Source organism: Olea europaea, chromosome 2, assembly GCF_002742605.1.
Source record: "Olea europaea var. sylvestris chromosome 2, O_europaea_v1, whole genome shotgun sequence".
NCBI classification, from domain to species: Eukaryota; Viridiplantae; Streptophyta; class Magnoliopsida; order Lamiales; family Oleaceae; genus Olea; species Olea europaea.
Window position 1 is genome coordinate 13,976,466 of NC_036238.1, and position 21,380 is coordinate 13,997,845.

At 33.3% G+C, this 21,380-nt stretch overlaps 2 long non-coding RNA genes across 2 annotated transcripts; both read right to left on the reverse strand.

Annotated features, from left to right (window-relative positions):
* Positions 1–5,062: 5,062 nt before the first annotated feature.
* On the reverse strand, positions 5,063–5,953 carry LOC111411698. The gene is made up of 2 exons (XR_002705878.1): positions 5,816–5,953; positions 5,063–5,742 (listed from the first exon to the last, which is right to left on the reverse strand). It is a non-coding gene; the product is annotated as an uncharacterized LOC111411698 (long non-coding RNA).
* Positions 5,954–18,529: 12,576 nt separating this feature from the next.
* On the reverse strand, positions 18,530–19,225 carry LOC111411702. Its single transcript, XR_002705879.1, has 2 exons — positions 18,818–19,225; positions 18,530–18,717 (listed from the first exon to the last, which is right to left on the reverse strand). It is a non-coding gene; the product is annotated as an uncharacterized LOC111411702 (long non-coding RNA).
* Positions 19,226–21,380: the final 2,155 nt, after the last annotated feature.

A 21,380-nucleotide genomic window follows, 5' to 3' on the forward strand; every position in this document is an offset into this window, starting at 1 on the left:
GAGTGTTGACTTAAAAGAGACGGCAAGGGGCCATTAAACTCGAGATGAACTCAACGTATGTGAATAAGGTTTGGACCTTGATCGACCCTTTTGATGGGATAAAACCCATAGGTTATAAATGGTTTATAAGGAAAAGGTCGAGACGGATGGGAATATCTGTACATACAAAGTAAGGCTAGTAGCGAAAGATTAAGTGTTGACCTTGACGAAACCTTTCGCCTGCAGCCATGCTAAAGTTCATTCGAATTTTGATTGCATTAGTTGCATACCATGACTATGGGTTAAAACAAATCTCTTGGAGCTGAAATTTTCGATTTGATGGAAAAATCAAAATGTTTAATTGTATCAAATATGAAGACGAATTGTGTGTTTACAAGAAGATAGTGGGAGTATTGTCGCATTCCTAATATTATAGGAAACAGCATCCCTATGTTTCAATCGTTGAAATAGTGGTTGTTAAATGATTTATTCATGAACGATATGGGGAAGCAACTTGATCTATAGAGATAGATCTAGAAGATTGCTTAACTCGTCTCAATCTATATAAAATCTTGAGAAGATTTTATATGTAGAAATTGGTTTACTCTTAAACGGTGTGTTGGAAGGGTTCCAACAAGAAACAATCGTTGATCCAATAGCGAAAACCTAATATATAATTGCTTCAGAAGTAGTAAAGAGTTGTAATGTGGATCAAGATATTCATTAATGAACTTGGAGTAGTTCCTAATATTGTTGATCACATACCATTCTATTGTGATGGCAATAGAGTCATCGCGAAAGCGAAGGAACTAAGGTCTCATCAATAATCCAAACATGTATTAAGGCGGTACAATCTCATCAGAGAGATATTATATAGAAATGACTAAAGAAAAGAACAAATTCCCATATTTGACAATATTGCAGATCTACAGACAAAGTTGTCGTAGCATAAACATGATAGTCATGTAGACTCTTACGATATTGGATACATAAGTGATTAGATCTAGTGCAAGTGGGAGTTTGTAAGTGTTATTCCCTAGTTCCAATCAACGTTGGATATAAATACTTTCAATATATAATTAATGCAATTTAATGGTAGATCTATTATTTAATTAATAGACAATTAAATTAAATAATAGAGTCCATAGATTCAAATTTTCGTAATTTGTTAATCATAAGAAGTTATGATTGTGAGATATAAAGTACATATGATTGAATCTTAAATCGTCCATGGTCGTAAGTAATAACGAAATACGGTTAGACCATCACGTGTGGCATTTCTTACTTGCAAAATAAGTAACTGATCTCACAACTTAAAGTATGGTAACACTTAAATGAACACGTTGATGTTTTGTTATAGAACAAAACATTGGAGACCCGCCTAAAGGTTCCATATGGATAACTATTTGAGTATCAGTGGTTAATCTCTAACGTTCGGTAGTGGAATTGGTCTTTTGACTTGAGGTCATTATTGTACCTTATATGAGGACGGTCATACTTTGGCAGTGTTGGATGTTGCTCTGCTAAGAGCTGCTAATACGGCATCGTTCGGGTATATCAATAATCATATAAAGGTTGTGAATGACTAATAGAGGATTTGTTGCCTTTAGATAGTAAGAGATTATGATATGCATTTCATTCAATTAAATCGATAACAAAATCCTTGGTTAATGTATACTCATAAGTCAAAAAGGAGTTTTCGACTTATATTGACTTAATAGTGGAGTGAAAGATATGATCGATAATCGAGATTGACACACTTCCATATCTCGTAATTGATCGGATCATATTGACGAAGGGATTATAGTTTCACGGTAAATGAACGAGTTTGATTTTGTCATGCCATGTGACATTTTCCGTCACATGTATTGCCCTGACACATTTCTAAATGTCAATTTGGGACAACGAGTGTGAATTGATGATAAATTAAAATGGTGTTTTAATTTATCAGTTTTGATTAGATCAAAATAATATTTCATGTCGTTAGGTATCGTGATCGGGAACCTGATAAGTCGTACACAAAAGAGAATTGGAATATTGCAATTTGTCAATTAATTAATTTAACAATCATTGGATAAATTAATTAATTGGGTTGATTATTTATAAGCCCGAATTAATTAATTGGATTAATTAGTTCACGAACCGAATTTAATTAAATATTGGACCGGGTCAATCCAAGCCCGTTTGGGCTTATATAAATAACTGATTATGGTTTATAATTTTGTAGATAATTCATTATTCTTACTAGCACAAGAAAAAAATCATAATCCTGCAATCTTGTTCTCTGTGTGGATCATCGTTGGAGACTGAACAATTAAACAGCTGTGGTTGGCAGATTAAGATCGTTGGAACGCAAGAAAAGCAAAGGAGTTTGCAGATCTAGAAAAATGTACGATCTTTTTCACAATTTCTATCTAAACACAAGGAGATTTTTTATGGAAATCGAAATCTGTTTTAATTTTCCGATGCGCATGTTAAGTAGATTCCCAACAGATTTATCTACATAATCACTCTAACTAATGGCTTTTAATAAAGGTGCAAGGGCCTTTTTAATTTTAGGTACTAAAGTTGTCAATGTAGCACCAATTAAATTGGAAAGAAATGACCACACTAATAAATGAAAGCATAAGTTGGAAATGAAAATTTTCATATTGTTAAGTAGCAAAATTCAGCTTTAATTATGATACCCCAATTCAATGATTAAATTCAAGTTTGAAGTCCTATATATGATTGTCTAAGTGATTCATTATTTAGACTAAAACTGATAAATCGCATTACAATCTATAAAAATGCTTTATTAGTGGCTTGAGAATAGATAAACCACATCAACAGGATATATTAACCATATACAACATGCGAAAACAAGAAATGAAGTGAGAAAGAAAGATGAGAAAAGTATACAACAAAGAAGAACACTACTAAAGTATACAACATAGAAAAGGGAAGAAAATGATTATGTTCCATTTCCTTTTTAAGGAAAGAAGGCTGTAGCCTGATCTCAACTGGTTACCACATAAATCAAGCAATAACCAATAAGTTGCATATATGCTATTTTGATTGTACAACACTCTTGAAGTTAACTTTCACAATAACTTGCGAGAAAAGACATCCGTACCAAATACAGCTATTTTCCCTACCACAAAAAACTATGTTAATAGAAGTCACCTGAAAATTCTAAAGTTACTAAAGGCCAAAAGGATGAACACACTACCATCTTATTAGTGTTTTATACACCGATAGTCCCTGAAAGTACCACTTTTAATCCTTGAATTTCAATTTATCAATTTCATCCCTGAACATTGGCATTAGTTTTTGAAAGGTCAAAAGGGTAAAGCCTTCAAAAAGTGAAAGTTAACTTGGTGAGTTGACCTCATATCTCTTTAATGATTTTCCATCCATATTGACAACATTGCCCGATAGGCCATTATACATCAATCCAAAAATTTGGAAGACATTAATTAACACAAGGGATGCATAAAAAAACGTAATGTAATACTCATATCCCTTCATTGATTTTTCATCCATATTGAAAACATTGCTTGAAAGGCCATTATACATCAATCTAAACATTTGGAAGACATGAACACAAGGGATGCATCAAAAACGTAATGTAATAAATCCTAATTAAAAACACAGAAACTTAATTCCTTTTTGATAATGGCCATATCTAACAAGAGATGTTCTCGATTTACAACATGTACATGTGCCACTACTATGATATGCAATCACATAGGCTAAGCTCATGATCTTTTAGCTCTTCCAATAACTACATCAACATCTGCAACCATCAAGCTATCATGGCTCATGCAAAGTATCGTTCCCACGAAACTTTTTTAAGAGCCCAACAAGTGAACTTAAGAAGGCACGTGAATCTCCTAGACGCAGCCACTCAAAAAAGGTACACTTCCATACAAATAAGAAAAAATAAAAATAGTATGAGCAATATTTCAAAGTTTAGCAACAATAATCTCTAATAAAAAATAATTCAGCCAAATTTTCCACTCATTTTCCCGGTTCTACACTTTAATTAGTTGCATGTGTTTCTTTCCAGTCATAAAATAAATGCAAACCCAAACGAGCAATGAGAAACTTTGCTTTCCAATCATAAAATAAATGCAAACCCAAAGAAGCAATGAGAAATAAATATAAAAAATTCCAAATATGCAAAGAAAAAGTAATAGCTTTATTCGAATATGTTCTCAAAACATAAGCCAAAATTACGAAGAAATCTTCACATTCAGAAAAAGGACATTTAAATAATCAATCCCACGATTTAAAACCAATCACTTCCCCAAACTGAAGTAGCATACAAGAAAAAAACCTCATACAAATTAAGTTTAAGACAAAACCCTGTACAAGAATCCAATCCTTTAAAAGGGTAACAAAAAGAAATGCTTTTACGATTGCACCTATATCGAGCTTTAATTAGCCATCACTAAACTCGGAAATGCTCCACAGGCGTTAATAATAATGAATATGAAGGATCGTACTTGTAAACGAACAAATTCAATTGGATTCTCAGATCTACAAAGAGGGGAGAGAAAAACAAGGTAGAAAATAAATTGCAAGGCAAGACAGGATGGCTATCATGAAAATGAAAGAAGAAAATATTTTCATATCTACAAAGAGGGAAGAGGAAAACAAGGTAGGAAATGAATTCTAGAAACCAAAAGACGACTCCCCACCGAAAAACATCAACGGTTTAGCCGACCAAAAATGGCTTGTGAACAGTAACCAAAACCAACTCTTTTATATTTAGTTAGAAATTTGCTAACTAATTAATTTACTTCAAATCCAAAAATATGATTTTTTTTTATTTCTAATTTTCAGTTCAAAGCCAAAACTTAATCAAATTAACCTAAATTTTTATCCAAATCTGTTACTCTACCGTAGTTCCGTTTCCATCATTCTGGAGTAATCAAATTAAAGCTCAACAACGCCTCTCTTAATTATTTTGAGTTCACTATCTTCCTCTTCCTATGATTTTAACAATCAAATTTATGAATAACTCAACAAAGAGAGAAGCAAAAAACACATAAAATAAGACTACATTATTTTATAAGAGCTACGATTGAACATATCATTAGTTGAATTAATGTAACTTTATAAATATTAAAATTTTAATTACAATACGGAACTTGGGAATAGAATGGAACCAAACCAAATGGAATCGAACCTGAACGGTTCCATAATTAAATTTGAACCCAACGGTTTCACTTACTAAATATCCAAAAACTTCGGGTAGATCCCATCCCTAAAAAAGTCTAATCAGAGGGCTTTCGCCTTACTTTTCTAGTTAGTGTAGTTGTGATCACCATTTCAACAAAGGCTACTGTGAAGCTATGCTCAAGCTCCTTGAAAAATAATAATGGTAAAATCAAGAGCCCTTCAATTACACATAATAAAATCAATAGGCATGTTTGCTACACAACTAAACGAATCATTAGAAAAGTTTAATCCACGCTTAAGGGCTTCATTTGGATCGTAAATTGTGGTGAGGACGAGGAAAAGACGAGCCAGAGTGGACTGATTCCCACCACTTCTTCTTCCTTCTCCCTTGACCGTGTTTAGTTTTATTACAATGGCGTAGAATTTTCTCAATATGTGCTTTCTTCACTATGAAAATCAACTGCTAAGATTTTCGTAGAGCAGACAATGAAAATGATGCATAGCCATCTCGACGTTTGGACTGTATCAGCCAATGTTGTATGCTGGAGACTCGAGGCCCCGTTGAACAGCTTTACTTAATATTATGTCTTCCATCTGCATATAGATTTCGTAAGCAATTTAAGCACGAAATATGCAAGCACTGATCGTGGACAGAAAGGTGTCTGACCTGCACTTTCTCACTGTCCTTCAAACTCTTTTCAATAAATTCACTATGTTGCAGAAGCGCTCTCAAAAGATCTTCAAACGGTGGTTTTCCAGGCTTAGTCCAACGTACCTTTCTCTACCAACAATCAGTCCAAACGGCTCCAAACCACAACCAATTGATTCACTATGGTTGCTATACAATCTTATCCACGTAGGACAAGAAGGAATGATGATTTATCGCCACAAAGGCTAAGAGAAGACACCACAAAGGTATACTATGAAAGAACTATCAATTGCACACGTTATACAAGCGTTCTGGACACTTCTGGACACCTTTTTCTCACACAAAAGGGGGGCAACCTGGATTCACTAGTTTCTTCTCTCAAAATCACACAATCATCATATCGAAGAGGCTAGGGTTATATTCATATATATACTCTAGGGTTAGGCTTTAAGTTGGGCCATTAAAGAGGTAAACGGGCCAAGATTCAAGCCATCCATAAAGAATACAATTGTGCCGGGTGTAGCTCATGGACTTGGTTGTTAGACTTATTTCATTCATCGGCCTATGCCTATGAAATAATATTAACCCACGTTCACATCATAGCCCGAGATTTATTGGGTATCAAAAACCCAACAAATCTCCACCTTGATGCCCAATAAATCTGCAAGCAATCAAAACACACAGTTAACACTTGCATAATCAAGGTAGCTAATAAAATTGGATCACAGACCTTACCTCGTGTTTCCAACTTGAAACACATACCATACATGCTCCATGTACTCACTAGGGCTAAGGTCAAAAAACACCCAAGTAGAAGCAAATATTTAACAGTAATCAATCAAGAGCAAATACACATGCGATGACGATATACTATAGGATAACATCCACAGATCTTTTCAGAAACATGTTCACATAGAACCATAGATTAACACCAAGTCAATCAAATCACGGTCAACCACATATGCAACACATGCATAAATGACCCTAAGAAAAGATCTCACCACACTTATCATATCCCATTCCGTGTTGCTCACACCTCGAGAACACATATCTCCTCTCATCGCCCACCACGCTCACTAGACAGATTACTCAACTCATATCTAACTGGTAAGTCACAATAGATCCTAAGTCCACGGGATAATCCTCTATCTCCACATCACTTCTCCCAACCTACGTGGATAATGGGTCTCCACCTAACAGAAGTGATAGAAGTGTCTCTCTCACACTCCACTTGATCAGGGTCTCTTTCCAGATAAAGGATCCTAGACATTTGATCACATCTCCACTCGTGATCCAAATGTCACACTCTACATCCCTCGATACAAACCACCATGTACCCTTAGGCATCTATACTCCACCTCACCAAAAGATACACAACACACTGCTAATGCATTCTAACCCACTATGCATGCAAGTAATTACACCAAGTAATCCTAATGTCTCAAATTCATGCAAATGCACATATCAAACACATTGAAATGTAGCAGATAATCATGCAACAAAATTTAGACAATCACACACATGCAGAAAGGATCACACACAGATGCATATGCAGTGACTAGGTTTACACTCAATAAACCTCACTGGGATCACTACTCGACCCTAAAGTCACATTCGCCTTGTCTTTATCCTCATCTTTCCTTTTATTATCATCTTAGGACAATCTCTTTCAACTACGTCCAAATTTCACCACAGTTAAAATATATGTTATTTTTTTGCATTTACCTTAGACCCACATTTGCCAACAATGCCAAATAATGACCACAAATAAAGTATGAACATAATTCACATAGAATAGTCCAGTAAACTTTCCTAAGGCCACATGCAATTCTAATAATGTAGAAAATTTGACAGCAAATTCACAAAGAATTTAAGGCAAATAATTAACAAATAATTCCTAGGTCTAGCAACAGGCAATGGTTACCCTTTCATGATAACCCCAAACCTAATGTCATCCCACACGATGACCTCTAATGCAAAAAATAAATTACTCTACACATTTATTTCAACTGCAATAATAAAAACAAAGAACACGATACCGAGCGGACCACGTCTGAAGGTCCGTAAATATCGAGACATGCGAATTCACCACTTTAGGATTATCACTGTTCATCCTAAAGTCTCTGGAAACTGCAGCAATCAAAAAATCACGATCGAGTCCCGAAAGCCCGAAGAACAACGCTGTCCAGATTCTACTATGTACCCTGAAACAGAAAACTTCCAACACGAAAAATGTCAGAAATAATATGAGGAACAAACTGCCTGAAGGGACCTTCTCGAAAATCCCGTCCACGCGCCCTCACGCACTCCCTTTTCTCTCTGCGCGTGGTCCTCACGCGCCACCACACGCGCCTCCGTCGCCTGACACGCGCCGGCCTGAAGGGTTCGCCTCCTCCTGCACGTCACGCCAGTGGTCTCCGTTTCCCCAAACCTCTTCTGGATTGATCAGAAAACACGAAAAACGAAGACTAATTTTAACAGTTTTTGGACAGCTTCTTCGATCTGATTTCTGCTGCGTTTCTGCCGATTTTCTGGACGATTTCTGGTAGATTTCACAAGCCAAAACCTTCACCTTGAAGCTCTGATACCAATTGTTGCAGAAGCTCTCTTAAAAGATCTTCAAACGGTGATTTTTCAGACTCAGTCCAACGTACCTTTCTCTACCAACAACCAGTCCAAACGGCTCCAAACCACAACCAATTGATTCACTATGGTTGCTATACAATCTTCTCCACGTAGGACAAGAAGGAATGATGATTTATCGCCACAAAAGCTAAGAGAAGACACCACAAAGGTATACTATGAAAGAACTACCAATTGCACACGTTATACAAGCGTTCTGGACATTTCTGGACACCTTTTTCTCACACAAAAGGGGGGCAGCCGGGATTCACTAGTTTCTTCTCTCAAAATCACACAATCATCATATCGAAGAGGCTAGGGTTATATTCATATATATACTCTAGGGTTAGGCTTTAAGTTGGGCCATTAAAGGGGTAAGCGGGCCAAGATTCAAGCCATCCATAAGGAATACAATTGTGCCGGGTGTAGCTCATGGACTTGGTTGTTGGACTTATTTCATTCATCGGCCTATGCCTATGAAATAATATTAACCCACGTTAACATCATAGCCCAGGATTTATTGGGTATCAAAAACCCAACACACTATTATTCTGAGAATAAACGTAATCAAAGAATAGCATATTTGTGAATTCACCCAGATAGCAAAGCTAAATATCTGTCATACGATTGATATTTTCACAAATTATACTTTACACAGTCATTTGTCACGGGTATATGTATAAAACACGACAGGAAAAGATGATGTCAATAGAATGAATATTAAATTTGCACGACCCTATATTTTTGCCCATTTGGGATTTTCTTGAAATTTTCAGCAATGCTTATAGTGCATCTTTGGAACAATTATACAATCTGACTCACGTTAGGCAAATGATAATAAATGAATGGGGTAAAAGGACGATGACTGCAGACATGGAGGAGTGTACATCAACTGTTCTTTTTAAAGAGAACCTAGACAATCAAGGGGGAAAAATTGGTTTTGTTTATTTATTCCATGCCAAAATCATCAAAAAACCTGGAGAGTAGTTAAAAATAAACACCATAACACATCTTTCCGATTTCCACAATTCGCATATTTTGTAATCGATACATCCAAACTGGAGACAAAAGGATCTTTTTATCATGCTATAAAAGTTCTAGATATGATTGTGGGATATTACTAATGCTTGGATATTTATATTTCTTGAGATCATTTTAATCTGGGCATCATGAAATCTATGAGGAAAGGAACTTACGTTAAGAGAAGGATCAAGAAAATAATCGAATATCACTTGGCATTTCCGTGGTCCCAATGGGACTACGAGGTTGGTATCCATCCATGGTCCATACCTAAGGTACAAAGAAAAACTAGAGAAAATAAGGGTGCTATGAAACAATATGTGGAATAAGACAACATACAAACAAATAATTGATACATTTGAGTACTGATCACTGACCTATTAATCAAAATGTTTGGTTAGACAAAAGCATATAAAGCATTGGAGCCAAGTCGATCATATTCTTCTTCACTATTCACGGCACCACCATCACAACTTTAGATGCTAACGTCTTCACAATTTCAAGAACAGAGTTACATATATGAACCAGGGTATAAATTATATAAAGAAAGTTTAGCAGTACACATTTGAAAAAACCAATTTGTATCATATATGTGGAAGCATGGATGCAAAAACATATAGCATACGGCATGCAGCTAGAAGACACTAGAAATTATTTCTCTTCCTTAATATTTTCCAATGCTACCCAGTCCTTCTTACCAAACATGCCAATAAGCTATGACTTCAAATAGCACTACAAAATAATGTAAATGCATTTCCAAGCAAAAATGAAGAAAAAAGTATTCAAAACGCTGGGAAAGTTAGTTTAATAAGCGGGCACACCTTGATAGAATATGAATCTAGATTGAGACCAGATGCAAGACCTTTATGTGCATATGGCACATGATAACCTCCATCTAAATAGTTGTCGCAGAATACCTGCAGAAGAAAATCCTATCAATCCTGATTGATCCATGATCATATATTTTAATTTTGCACCATCGGATATAAAAGTAGTGAAAACTATCTTTTTAGCAGTTAAAAATGATAACAAGATTTATTGATTGAAAATTAGAGGAGCCCAATCTTATTTGAGAAAGAAACGGAACAGATAAGATGAACTAGGATATGAACTAGTTTGACAAAGAATACGACGAAAGTCAAACCTTCCAGTTACATTCAATTGTATATTCACGTCGACAAACATAATTCAGTGAAGTATCAACACCATTTGCACTCAGTAGTTCTGCTGAAGTACCCAGCCATTCATTTCCCACGACATTGGCATCAAAATCTTCCTTAGGCAAACCTCCTTCAAAATTAAGTAATACAAATGGCCCCCCAAGTGGCAACTCTAATGGGAACAAGTCCCATTTGCTGCATTTCATATGATCACATTAAAAAGCCAAAATTACCAATCATATGAAAACTGCAGAATATGAAAAGCAATGAAATAGACGAGGTTGTTGCATACATTCACTTTGAAGTTCTTCATTCCAGTTATTCTTGTTGCTTTCAAAAGTGCTCCATCCAACCCATAAGTCCATCCCTATAAGGGTGAAAAATCAACGAAATCGTTTGCAGTCATCAATTAGGATTTGAACTTCTTAAAAAGTTCCAGTATCCTATAGATACCTAAAACATGAACTTGGATCTGACTGCTGCTGTTGATTAAGAATAACAGTGTACACTTTGGAAGAATTATAAGCAAATCACACGCCAATAATAACGAGCAATGATATAGACCACCGGCTAAAGCTTCAGCAGATTTTCAAATCTCCTTAATATGGCAAGAAATCATTAGATTACTCCATTCGTCCCAATTATATAGACTTGTTTCATTTTTCACACGGATTAAGAATCCTTCTTTAATGTCATTGGAAAATTAATTTTTGCCAAGATCTTTCCTTATTTACTCCTATTTAATTTTTAATATGTAGTAATAAATTATTGTCGGAATTAGTAAATAATTTGAATGATTTAATTTGAAAAAGAAGAAATGAGAGTTATTTCATGTTTTCAAGAAGTGGGAATGTGTGTACTTAGATAATTTCAAGAAATTGACATATTAAGTAGGAAAAATTGAATAATGATATATTGTAAAGGAATAAAACAAAATATTCTAAATTAGGAAACAAGCCCATATATTTGAAACAAGAGAAAAAGTAAACACAACCTATATAATTAGGACGGAGGGTGTAAATGTGATTTTGGGTGAATCCAGAGCAGTATATGCTCAATATGACATGGGGTATTATTAGCATATGAAAGTGAGAAAATAGTGAAGGTTTCCCCGGTTTGTTTCTGATTAAAGTTGATTTTAATTTTAAGTTAAAGTCAATAATTAATTTTATCCACACATTTCATCGGCTCCAAACTTTTCAATTACATATTTCATCAATTTTTATCAAAATCTACTAAAAATCTGATTTTAATTTACAACAAACTGGAGCTATATATACACACACACATACATTTTTTGTCCAAAAATGCAATTTAAAGTTATACATTGAAGAGGTTTTCGATGACTTTGAAAATTTAAATTTCAATTTTAGACCGTCTTTGATTCATTAAAGATGCTCTAAAGGCCTAAAATACTTTTATGTACTTGTCTTTGCCAACAAATTTCACGTGTTGCTGTACATTATACAATTATTACTCTCTTTGTATTTCTTTTAAATTTTTAGCCCATGTTTGATTCTCATTTTTAGGATAAAATACATTATAAAATAGTGATTTTTTAGAAAATGTGTGGTGAAATAGTAAGAATTTTTTTTTGAATTACATGTATATTTATTTTATTGAAAAATGTATCGTTAAAAATGAATTTTAAAAAATATATTTTTGAAAAAATGGGGCTCAAACAAGAGCTTAACCTTTTAGTCGTCACTTTTTGAAAAATGTGCATTTCATTAATTCCGTCATTTCTTATTTTAATTAGTATTTAATTTTAATCCTCAATGCAGTGTGCACAAGTATTTAAAAAGAAATATCTTATTAATTCCCCATAAAGCAGAAATATGTATGTCACGACCATCATAATTTTTTGACACCTGCTACTTCGTTCAATTATCAGAGTAACAATATCTGGTCTATCATCAAGAACTTGTGCTTTTATTATTTTCTTAAGGGCGAGCTGGTAGGATCAAAAATTTTAAAAATAATAATAATAAATAAATTGCACTGGACTAATACATAGAAATTTTTTTACAATTTTTTATTTTTTTATTTTTTTTATTTTTTTACTTAAAAAAAAATTAAAAGGGCCTGGAACAACCCCCTAACTCCGCCCAAGTATTTTCTTATTGAGAAGTTTGATCAACAAAATGCTCAACCATTGTGTAAGCCCCAAAAAGAAAATAAACCCAACAAAAAGTTCAACCTGGCTCAAATTCAGCTTACAAATTTTTTTGCTCACGAAGAAAGCATTATCAATTTGAAGTATATATGATTTTGAGAATTATGCTTTTTTTAAAAACTTGAAAAATATGCATGAAATACCTAGAAATTTTCAATATATGCATTATTTTATTTTATTTATTAATCTACAATAATTAAAATAAGATTAAAAATAGAAAAAGACATATAATGTCTAAGTTCATAATACACCTGTTCGACACACATTATTTATTTTATGGTTTGCTATAGGATAATTTTCAACCACACATTTACACAATAAAATATTTTACACGTATATCAAAAACTTTTTCCTACTTTTTAATCACTCATTTTCTTAAAAATCACTATTCAAAAATCTTTTTTCTATAATAATAATTGTCAAACAGGCTCTCAAAACTTGATCTTCACGTGTTGCTATGCCTTGCGAGTTACGCCTTCTAATCATCATACGCAATATTAGGGATGACAATCGAACTCGTTGGCTCTGGCTGCCCATGGCTCGGCCTGGAAAAAGCTCGAGGCTTGGAGGCATCGGTTCAAGGCTCGGGTCGAGCGTAATTTTGGGGAGTACGGCCCAGCCCATAATAATAATATAAAATCGGGAGTAAAAATCCGCTGCCTTAATCGGTTAAATGCTGCCTATTTGACAGCCATAACAGGCAGTTAAAATGCTGCCAATAAGTAGCAATTTTTATGAAAAAAAAAATTCCAAAAATTCCAGAAAGTCAAGCTTGGCCTGGCTCAATTCGGGTCAACTTGGTAGGGCCCGATCCGAAATCTCGGGCCGAGCCTTATTTTTTTGGGCGATCTTTTGTTCGACTCCGCTCGGGCAAAAAAAATCCACCTTAAAAAAGCTCTAGCTGAGTACGAGCCAAAAATTTCAACTTGCGAGCCGGCTCGACTGCTTGACACTTTTACGCAATACTACTAGTTCAACACTTGGACTTGGAATGAGTGCTAAAAGACGACAACATTTTGATTATAATCCATTACGCATTACCATACTTTACACCTTGTTTTCAACACTCATTCCAAACTCCACCAACCAACATAAAGCTTGACCAAAATATCTATATCATTTTCTGGCGCTCCGTGAAAAATGATTGTGTAATTTTATAGTACGCTCTGTTTGGGAAAAATTATTTCACAAATGGTCACTGAACTTATCTGAAAATTATAAAATGGTAACTGAAGTTTAAAACTTGCAGAAACGATCACTAAAGTTTATAGTGCTTTCAGAAACTATCACTGAAGTTTACAAACTTGTAGAAATGGTCACCCAGATTTTTCATATTTTTGGGCGAGTTTTACGACAATTTTTTGGCAACTTTCGACTACCAAGACATGATTTGAATATCGTTGGAAAATCCACAATGTTCCCTTTAATTACCACATAAAATCTCCTCATAACTCCAAAGGATTCAACTGGAATAAGTCCACAAAGTTAGCTCCCCGAAATTTGAAAATTTGCACAAAATTTTCTGATTTTGGGCGAGTTTTGCGTCAATTTTTCGACAATTTCTGACCACCAAGTCCGTCGGATTTGGATACCATTGGAAAGCCCACAATTTTCTCTTCAATTACTATCCAAAATCTCCCCATAACTTCAAAGGATTCGTCCGGAGTGCTGAGGTTCGGAAAGAAAATGAAGTTGAGACCACAATTCATTCGACCTTTTGAAACTCTTGAAAGGATTGGTAGTGTTGCTTATCGACTTGCCTTACTACCTGAACTGCCCGCAATGTATAATGTGTTTCATATCTCAATGTTTAGAAAATATGTTCACGATCCCAATAACGTCGTAAGTTATCGAACTTTGGAAGTACAAAAGGACCTATCATACGAAGAAATCCCAATGATGATTTTGGACAGAAAAATGCATCAACTCAGGAACATAGAAGTTTTCCTAGTCAAGGTGCAATGGCGTAATCACGGACAGGAAAAGGAAGATGATCTTAAAATCAAGTATTTTGAACTCTTTGATTAGTTAAGGTAATTTTCGATGATGAAAATATTTAAGGTAGGGAGATTGTAACGGCCAAAAAAACTTAAAATAAAGATGCATTTATTTTATATGTTATATTTTTGTATTTTGAAAAATTGAGAATTAAAATGAAATAGATTTCTATTTGAGTCAAATAATTAAATTTTGATAGAACAAGTATAAGTATTTAAATATCGGCCTCGTTAGATAGCTCGTAATTAATCATGCATATTAGACTAGAAAAATAATTATTTCGAATAAGCTATGCTCATGTTATTGATGTTGAAAGATATTACCTAAATTTATAATTAATTAAGTTAATATTGATTCTTCCAATTAATCCACACTGTACTAGTTTGCATGAAGAAATTTTCTTTGATGGTACTGATTTGATGTTTGAATGACTTATTATATAATATATGTTGCTCAATTTTCTTGGCATGGTACTAGGCAATGATGACTTTTCCTACCAATGCGATAGCTGTCATTTGTTTGAAATTGGGTGAATTTGTCAAATGAATTGCCAGCACGTGTTTAAAAAAATACCAACCCATGAAATGAGTCACTTATATGGAAATGTGTGGCTTTAGAATATAATATAAATGGATGATATTTTTATGGGGGCGAAAAAAGCTTACCGACACGGGGAAAAAAAAAAAGAGTAAAGTTTTGAACGAGAAATTCTAACTTATCTTCCAACAATTCTTTTACCAGTCAAGGTTGGATTACGATGTGCAATTTATGTTATCCCGTTTAAATTATTTTTTTTATTTCGATGAATTATTATACTTATGAAAATTAAAGATATGATATAATGTGAAATATTATGATATGGTATGTGAAATATTATGATATTATTATACTTATGAAAGTTAAAGATATGATATAATATGAAATATTATTATACTTATGAAAGTTAAAGATATAATATGTATTGAACTCTTATCGATTTTAAAGATATGATGACGAAATGATTTTTTTGAAGCATGATTTAAATATTTTATTCGGGATCACATCATAAATTTCATATTCTACTGAGTATTTTCATGTACTCACCCATTTCCCCTATTCTTCATAGGTTAGAACGAATCGTTGGTTGACGGACGATTTGGTGTTGTCGAGGTGCCAGGACCTATGGGAACAATAAAAATAATCTGGCGTAATAAGATATTTTTTATTTAAGCAATTTCTTAGTTTAATTCATAAGAATTTTTATTTAGAAATTTTAAATCTGTTTAACTGGGTTTTAAATATAAAACTGTAATATGTTTAATTGGTGAAATAAACTTTTTTTTTAAATATGTATTTGGAATACATCCTATTTGATAGCAAGTTAAATTATAAAATTTGGCTCGTTACAACAACCAAATAATATAAAATAAGAAAAAAATTTAAGTCCAATACATGTCATGCATAATCGATATGACTATTATTTGTTCGATTTGACAATAATATATGAATTTAGTAATTATGTTAGTCCATAATTCCATGTTAACATTTATAAAGGCTCTTCCCTTTGAGCAACATAAACATAACAAAAATGCACACATGATAAAAAAAAAAAAAATGGATTTAACGAAATTAAAATCATGACAAATATAGGTTGGACAATGTAACCTTGTATATCATCGAAGAGAGATGAAGGTGAAACTATGTAAAGTGATGTGGTAAAAAAATTCATGAAAAATAATTTCATATATGTCCATAAGCAACAAAATTTGCCATGCATGCACTTGTTTGAGAACTATTAAAATGAATTTTTTGGAAAAATGAGTTTTAAAATAGTGATTTTTTGAAGAATTTATTGTAGGAAAAAAATTGGATTTACATGTGGAATATTTTATTACGAAAATGTGTGGTTGAAAATAAATTTGAGAAAAAAGAAGTATTGTTTTAAAGATTGTGAAAATGTATCAAATCGATTTTAAAAACTGCCTACAACAATTTTTGTAATGAGATGGGAATTGATAAGAGTTCAGGTGAGGCCCCAAAATATTGCCATAACACTCATTCTATAATTCAAATGTATAGTAGATAAGCATGTTTGAGCCCCATTTTCTTTTTTGAAAATCATGTATTTTGGAATAGTATTTTGATGGATAATGTATAGTTAAAAAATAAAGAAAAATGTTTGAATTTACGTGTAATATTATTTTATGGAAAATGTGTAATGAAATCAAAATATTATGATTTCCTCTGTCTTTTCCATGCAAATTCTTTGACGATAAAGTTATAATTCTAAAGATTGCAATTCCTTTATTTCCTTATTAGCACACTGAAAAGAGATTTTTCTTATAAAAAATTCTGAAAAGTAATTTGATTATTAGGGAAAAAATACACAGTGGGTCTGAAGCTAAATGGTCTTTTAGACTTTTATGAAAAGTAATTTGATGATCAGGGAAAAAAAAAAAAACAGTGGGTCAAAAGCTAAATGGTCTTTTAGACTTTTATGGTTGGGCAAGCTAATTGATTGACTTTGATCAGAATATCATGTGTAAATATTATCACAAGAGGCCATAAAGTCGCACCTGTGTTTCTCTACTCCACCTTAAATTCAAGGCGCCCTTAATTTCACTTTTTATGCAATTTTTTTTTCCTTTTTTCTTTAAGTTTAATTATCTGTGTTTAGAATTAGGAATTCCCCCTTCAACTCATCGCAGCACCCTCTAGGTTTCATTTTATTTATTTATTTATTTATTTTTTTCCCAACAATAATTTGATGTCAACAGAATGTATTTCAATACACACCATAGTCTATACTATATTAGAATCACAGAGACATTCATACCCAGAATCCATCTTCATGTGGTGAGCATTGAAGAAGAAAACCACAGAGGGAATCAATGTTATGTCAAAATATTTTAAATAAATCTGAATCTCATCCGAATCTATGTTCACTGTTACTAGTCATATAGAATGGCCATGCGGACCCCCCCCCCGCCCGGTATTTACACGTGGCAAGCATGCGAGGATTGCTGTAGAAGAGATCGGCATCCGAAGTTGTCACATTGAGCGCCAACGTCGTTTCACTAAGAACAGTGGAAATGGTCTTGTCCATCCTTCCGAGGCTGTTTACCTTTTTGCCGCCGAACTCCTTGAGTACCCAAGGTCCTTAACAACAGTAAGAAGGTCTGGCAAGTGCATCTATAGAGTTGATTGATGTGATATGCTCATTTAATGAGTGTCAGGGACGTCAGCCTAAGTTTGTAGGGTGGCTAACCTCTTATTAAAAATCTGTCAATGTAATTAATGTGAAGTATAGTTGATGTGATATTAAGGGTCGACAGATCAGGTCACGTGGATCTAATCCAAGGGCGACCACATCGGTTTAATCAGTATAAACAAGCGATTCTTATATTAGTTAAAGGGACAGATCTATGAATGAAAAAGAGAACATAATATCTCTCTCATTTGCCTCCATCTTCTTCTCCTACATACATACATATTTAAGGTCAATATACTACGAAAGTCGTGCGCACATCTATAGAGTTGATTGATGTGACATGTTTATTTAATGAGTGTCAGGGACGTCAGCCTAAGTTTGTAGGGTGGCTGACCTCTTATTAAAAGTCTGTCAATGTAATTAATGTGAAGTATAGTTGATGTGATACTAAGGATCGACAGATCAGACCACGTGGATCTAATCCAAGGACGACCACATCGGTTTAATCAGTATAAACAAGCGATTTTTATCTTAGTTAAGGGGACAGATTTATGAATGAAAAAGAGAACATAATATATCTCTCATTTGCCTCCATCTTCTTCTCCTACATACATACATATTCAGGGTCAATATACTACGAAAGTCGTGCACGTGTACATCGTCTTCTAACGACACCTGTTGCCTATTTTTGGAGGTCAACATCCACTAACGCCACAGTCGCGAATTTCGACACATCTCTTGCCGACTTATATAGCTGGTAATCATAACAGATTTGAAAATTAGCAAATTACTTTGATTAATTAATCTTGAAAATTATTGTTGTTACGCAGAGGGATAAGAAGAGAAGAACATACGATGCCGTCAAGCTGCAAGCAAACGGCGTCGGAGGAGCACCCGAACCAGAGAACGAGTACTTTGTCAATGGTGTCTCTGATTATGGAGTCCACTTCTTGCTTCTTCCTCAATGTCGGGAGTAAATAATCCATCTTTCTATGGCTATTTTGGGCTATGCTAAATGCAATTGATTACTCATTAACTGTTTTCCAGAGGGAAAGTGCAAGAGAGGACGGGAAAAAGGAGAATCAGGGCAAAAATATAAATAAAGCCACTTGCGACGTCGTTTTGGAGATCTCAGGTTTAGCTGAGAAGGATAGATTGGATCGAGAATATGAACCAAAAAAATGAAACTTAAAAATTTGTACATATTTCACACAAATGATTTTCTATATATTTTGAACTTTATACAAAGGACATTATAAGGATGTAAGCAAAATCTCGTCAAGATAAAGACGCGTACGTAATAAATTGCCCTTATTTGAGACCCATTTTTCTGAAAAATAATTCTTTTAAAATTCATTTTCAACTACATATTTATCAATAAAATAATATTAGATGCAAATCTTAATTTTTTTAATTTTTAACTATATATTCTTTATCAATCTACTATTTCAAAAAACATTATTTCTCTAAAATGGAGCTCAAACAAGGGGTTAATTTAGGCCCTATTTGACTCACATTCTTTAAAAAAAAAAAAATACATTCTTATATAGTGATTTGAGATCATTTCAACCACATATTTTTTAATAAAATAATATTACACGTAAATTCAAAATTTTTCCTTATTTTTTAACTACACATTTTCTATCAATACACTATTAAAAAAATACATTTTTGTGAATATAATGTGGCTCAAACAAGGGCTTAATATTTTTCTTTTATTGTTGATGAATGAATATTAATTTTGACAAAACATTGTTTGGACTAATCTTTGCACAATAAAAAATTAGTTATATGACACAAAAAGAAAAATCTTTCAAATGTGAATATCTATGAATAAAGTCCCTGTTTGAGCCCCATTTTTACCTCATTAAAATAAAAAATATGACCGTTATCCATCACATCAAACCATCATTTTTGAATTTTTATATCTGATGTGGGACTCATAACGCCTCTATTTCTCATTCTCATTCTAATGTGGTTCAAACGGGCTCAAAATGTAAAAGCTATTTCTCTGGAACTCATCTCAAGCTAACTGCCTTTAAAAACTCTTTTAAGGTAACAAAATATTTTTTAGAAATCATCCAAACAGTTCCTGAAATAACTTCTTAATCCCAACCACAAAAGTCTAAAAGACCATTTAGCTTTTGACCCACTGTCTTTTTTTGCCCTAATCATCAAATTACTTTTCAGAATTTTTTATAAGAAAAATCTCTTTTGAGTGCGCTAATAAGGAAATAAAGGGGGTTGCAATCTCTAGAATTATAACTTTATGGTCAAAGAATTTGCATGGGAAAGAGAGTGGAAATCATAATGTTTCCACTATTCCTTTCGGTGCAAGCTTGCCCAACCATAGAAGTCTAAAAGGCCATTTAGCTTTTGTGGATTTGAGCCACTGTGTTTTTTTGCCCTTATCATCAAATTACTGTTCAGAATTTTTTATAAGAAAAATCTCTTTTGAGTGCGCTAATGAGGAAATAAAGGGAATTGCAATCTCTAGAATTATAACTTTATGGTCAAAAATTTTGCATGGGAAAGACAGAAGAAATCAGAATATTTTGATTCTATTTTTTTTAAAATACATTTTTCTATCTTTTTTTTTTTTTTTTTGTCAATCACACATTTTCAATAAAGTAATATTCTACGTAAATTCAAATTTTTTCTTTATTTTTTAACTACACATTCTCCATCCAAATATTTTTCCAAAATACATTATTTTCAAAAAAGAAAATTTTCTCCGGACTAATAAATACAATTAGATTAATAGACACGGATCAACAAAAAACTTAAAAAATTTGTTATTTTTTTATGCATTATGTAATTTGACTGTTTGAGTAGGTGAAAAATGCTAAGTATAATATAATGAGCTTATAAAAGGACATATATCATAGATTGGAGAGAATTGAGATATAGTTGTGAGATTATGGTTTATCTTTTGATTTTTATTTTTCTTAAAAAAAGTAGATAAACATATAAGTGGGTTGGATTAGTTTGATTAACTGGCAAGTTGAGGTTTCAAACTATGGTTGAATTAACCACCATGATTTTGTTCAAAAAAACCAAACAAAACAATTATTCGTGTCAAATCGACCCAAACCGACTTGAGTTGGTTCGATTTGATTGATTTTTCGATTTTTGTGTCCAAACCTAGTTAAAATGAGTAGTTTGAAAATTCAATCAATTACTCTATCATAAAGTAACCGATAAGCACACAAAAAAAAAAAAAAAAATGGTTCTACGTCGTACCATTCATCACTACATCAACCTTCACCTAAAACAATACTTTCATCATCGCTCGTCCCTTTTAATCCCTCCTCAAATTGCCGTCTTTCTCACCATCACTTCTCCATTTCATCAAAATGATAACTTTCTTTGGCTAGTTTCATATCCTATGATCCCATAGTGAAAAGGGAAATGATG